The following is a 5,133-nucleotide window of genomic DNA, read 5'->3' as shown; positions in this document are numbered from 1 at the left end:
CAGTGTACTAAGATGCTAACAGTGTATGCTTCTGCCAAAGGTTGTGGCTCAAATGTCTCTCTAAGTAACATTAAAAATCTGCTGCTTCATGCCTATGAATTTCAATATTTATAGCATTCCATAAAACGGTCCACTGTCAGAGAGAGATGTGCCACTGTGTACTCTGAGCAGATGGGCAGCAATATGGCACATTTACATGGACCAGCTGTGGAGCACAGAAATGGATGCTGGTCCGAGGCAGGGTACGGGCCCCACATCTGGAATTCTAACGAACTGGCCTCGGTACCCATTGTAAAGTTTCCTTCCCCAGGATGAGCTCTGATTTAGAGCTGCTCACTGGTGTGCCTTAAACTGCATCAAGAGTCCTCATTAACACAAGAGACTAGAGGGAGGTTAGGGCCTGGAACTCCTCTGTTGGGCATCTGTTAGAGTCTGTGGATGGCACTCCATAGTCGGTTATAGACGCACCCAGGGGAAGATTCTTTCATGCACGATGCCATGTTCTCTACTTAACTGGTTTTATACCAAAAAAGGAGGTCTTATTATAAACAAAAACCACTTTCTCTGCACCTCCTTTTCTAAATAGGTCAGAAAAGACCCCCAGAGATGGGACAATTCCTAGGATATCTAAATATTTGGTAGAAATGTCTCATTTTTTTTTCAAATCTCAAATGGAATATTGTTTTGTTTTAGATAGGCTGGACTTCGTTCAAATGTATGGTTAGAAATTTCTAAAATACAGAAAGCTCTTAGACTTGTTCTCTTTATTATAAGATCCCTACTCTGATAATTAATACAGTATAATTTTGTGCAGTTTGATTCATTCAACTGAAAGGTAAACTGTCTTACACACATTAATAGAAAGGTAGGCTGGTTTACACACATTTCAAAAATGAACCGAAAATTGTTTTTATATAAAAATACTCCTAAGGGGGCCCCTGGGTGTCTCAGTCTGTTGCTTGAGCATCAGACTCTTGATTTCGGCTCAGGTCATGATCTCAGGGTTGTCACCCCGACTTGGGCTCCGCGCTCAGCACAGAGTCTGCTTGAGTATCTCCCCCTCTGCCCCTTCCCCTATTTGCTCTCTCTCTCTCCCCCCCCTCAAGTAAATAAATAAATAAATAAATCTTTTAAAAAATACTCTTAAGGAGTAACTTTCTAATTTCACTTTTACTAAATATTTTCTCTCCAGAGAAAATTCCACTCTTATTCTTTCATTTTGTAAAATACTTTTTCCCACATTTCCCAATTATTCACTTTAAAATTTATTTGGTGTTCAATGGCCCCATCTCTTCAAAAATGGTCTATGTATAGTCTCATACTACTGATGAGTCATTTTCTAGGACAATCTCTCGACATCCATTTCTACCTCCTCTCACCCCCCCAAGGGAAATGCAGATATTTTAAGCAAGTGAACCAATACAACCAGGTACCAACTGGGCTATGCTAACTTAATCATGTAATTTATAGGTATTTAATCTTGTCATTGAATAATCATCTACTTTAAAATCTAAAAATAAATTGTGTTTATGCTATTTGGCCTCAATGTTTAAAAAGAAAAGTTTGATTAGAACTGTCAAAGAAGTTCTAAAAGATGGCTGATTTCTACCTGATGAAAAGCTAGCATATTAAATATACTCTTATTAATTGACAGATGAGTGATTGAATGGTATGGTGGGTTAGTGATTAATGCATGACAAAATACCCAGCCAAAACATAGTAGCTAAAGCAATAATTGCTTACAAAACATAGTATCCACTACGAATGCACCCATGTGACACATACCCTAGAGACTCAACCATCTTTAAAGAAAAAGGGTAGAGTGGTGAGAAGGAAATAAACCACACTGGATACTTGGAATTATACTAATAAGAGGTATGGAATTATTAAAATGATTGGGTAACGAAGAATGAGCCCAAACTGGCAATCCAATGAAATACACATGATCATAGCAGTTTCCCAAATTCACTAAGGGAGAATTTAAATTTTTCTTTTGTTTTTCAACCATGATTAAATTTCTCATTAGTCGTTCAATATCCCAAAGATATCATGTAGTTTCTTCAACAGAAAATGCCAAGAATTAGGTCATCCCAGACTCTCCTTACAACTGCATGGATCATGCATATATTGTGAATGAAATGTGTGATATCTCTGATTGGAAATATGGTCTCTCAGCCAAAGGGAATATTGCATATGAAACTAACATGATATCAACATTCCCAAGTGGCTTTCTCCACCCATAGTTGTCACCGGTTCTCCATTATGACTGATACAAGCTTTACCAACACAAATAACCCCATCCCTCAGTGTCCATCAGGCAAGCAGAGTTCTAGCATGGTGTTGTCTGCCTCAACATGTGCTCGTCACGGATTGCTGAATGCACAACTTTTCTCATCTTGTAGAAGAACTTCCACTCCACTGCTCCAGACAAGAGACAAATCTATTTATGTATGCTGCTTCTGGTTTTGAAATGCAGCAAGATCACTTTTCCTATGATATTTTGAAAACATTACTCTTTGAAAGCAATACCTTAATTACAATAAAATGGCTATAAGATGGCACAGATCCATACTCTTGTATAAAAGCAATATTAAAATATTTGGTAGAATGTGCTTTTTCTTAGCTTTAAAAATGTGTAGGTGTGGGCATCTGGGAGGCTCAGATGGTTAAGCATCTGCCTTTGGCTCAGGTCATGATCCCAGGGTCCTGGGATCGAGTCCCGCGTTGGGCTCCCTGCTCCTTGGGAGCCTGCTTCTCCCTCTGCCTCTCTCTCTCTCTCTCTCTCTCTCTGTCTTTCATGAATAAATAAATAAAATCTTTTAAAAAAATGTGTAGGTGTGTCTATGCATGTGTGTATTTTTAAAGAAATGTAAAGTAATAGAACTACAAAAAAGAGATTTCTGTTCTTGAATAATTTTGTGATTTTAATTTCCAGTTTGGCAGTCAATGAAAGTGAAGAAAATCTCCAGATTGTTGGTGTTTGTTTCAAATTCCTACACTCCTGAACATGAGAATGAGTTACAAATATTGAAAGGGAGAAAACTTGGATAAACCTGTTGTACTGGATTAGAATTGGAATTAGTGTAAAACTCCTGGTTTCAAAATATATAGATAGAGATAAAAATAATATAGATATAAAAGTGTGTGTTTGCATACACTTGTAGATTCTCACTTTCCTGGCCTGTATCCTGACACAGCCTAGGAGCCATAATAGCCCGACAGCAGTGAGCATACCTAGCTCCCTGAGACTGCCTTCAAATACTGTCCTCCACTGAAGGGAGCCACGGATCCTTGAAGAAAGGGCTGATTCCAGGGCTGGGGCAGGGAAAGTACCAGATGAGCCTGGAACATCTTATTGTGCCAGAAAGCAGGAAGCGCTCAAAGACCTATGATGACATGTGAAAAGGACACAGGAGCCAACTTCATGGAGCTCCCACTGGCCAAACTGGGGACAACTGAGCATCAAAATAAACAATGATAGTAATGCATTAAAACTCTTTGAATAAAATAGAAAATTGTGAAAATGTATAGATATGCATAAATGAATGCCTTTGAAGTTTGATAAGGTATAAGATACTTACATAGTTCTAAAGGATCTCCTTACAAATTATTTACTCATTACAAAAGGGAGACGAATTAACTTCACAGTTGGGAAAACTGGCTGACATCACCCTAATCAAACCATCTAGTGAACCTCATCAGTAATGGGACAAATGGAAATTAGGCTCCCCACCAGGAAAAACCAGCATTACCTCTGTGATATGCTTGTCAAACATGCATTACCTGAATCTAAACATGAGGAAGGATCAGACAAACCCAAACTGAAGGACATTCTGCAAAATAAATGGCCTGTAATCTTCAAAAATGTCAAGGTCGTGGAAGTGGAAGAAATACCAAGGAGCTGTTCCAGTCTAAAGGAGACTAAAGAGACATGACAACTACTTGCAAGGTGTGATTCTGAACAGGATGAGTTTACAGGAAACTTTTTTTTTTTAAAGATTTATTTATTTATTTATTTAATTTATTTATTTTAGAGAGGTGGGGAGGGGCAGAGGGAGAGGGAGAAAGAATCTTAAGCAGATTCCACGCTGAGTGTGGAGCCTGACGAGGGGCTTGATCTCATGACACTGAGATCATGATTCTGAGATCATGACCTGAATTGAAACCAAGAGTTGGATGCTTAATCAATTGAGCCACCCAGGTACCCTTACAGGAGACATTTTTGAAGCAATGAGTGAAACTTGAATGGGGTCTTGAATATATCCATGTTAATTATCTGATTTTGATGGTTATCTTGCATTTGTATTGGAGGATGTCCTTATTTATAGGAAATTTGCACTGACGTGTTCAGGAGTGATGGACCATTAGGTGGGTGACTTGTTCTAAATGATTCATGGGAGAAAAAAGTTCTTCATTCTGTTTTCCAACTTTTCTGTAAGTTTGTAATTTTTCAAATTTAAAAATGTAAGGTTTTAATAGCTATGCATGCGCCTTACCTCCAGAGAATCTGGATTGATTTAAGGTGGGACCCAGGCATGTGCATTTTTTAAAACCTCCCCAAGTGTCTTCAATGTACATCTTGGGTGGAGACTCATTGGTTTAGACTCTAGACAAACTCTCATTTTACAAAAGAGTGAACAGAATTCCTATGCCAGGCTGAAGACCTTGCAGCTGGCAGAAGAGGCTCCAGAACTCCTAGTTGGTTCATTCACTTATTTTATTGGTATTATATTCAGGGCATTGTGCTGAGTATTTTAGGGGAAAAAACAATAAAACATATCTGCTTGTAATAGTAACAGTGCTTTCTCTTGTATAACATTTTATTACTTGTAAAATGTTTTAACATTTTATTTTTGGATGTCAAAGCAATTCACTTGAGTATTATTACCTGTTTTACAGACAAGGAAACCAAGGTTACAATGAGTGTGTGATATTTTGTGTCAGGTCCAGGACTCTGCTGACACCTAGGTCAGGGTTTTTCTGCCACACTCCACTAGTTTAATAGAAGACAGCAAATGTTAAATGTCAGATGAGTAATAAAGACCCATAAGCACTCTGGGAACATACAAGAACTTGAGATCGCTCCAGGTACAGTATTAGGGAGAACTTTATCAAGGAAGCAGGATGTGAGCT

Source organism: Callorhinus ursinus, unplaced genomic scaffold (assembly GCF_003265705.2).
Source record: "Callorhinus ursinus isolate GAN/ISIS: 27379988/994484 unplaced genomic scaffold, GSC_fseal_2.0 scaffold6, whole genome shotgun sequence".
Taxonomy (NCBI): Eukaryota; Metazoa; Chordata; class Mammalia; order Carnivora; family Otariidae; genus Callorhinus; species Callorhinus ursinus.
This window is presented reverse-complemented; position numbering follows the sequence as displayed.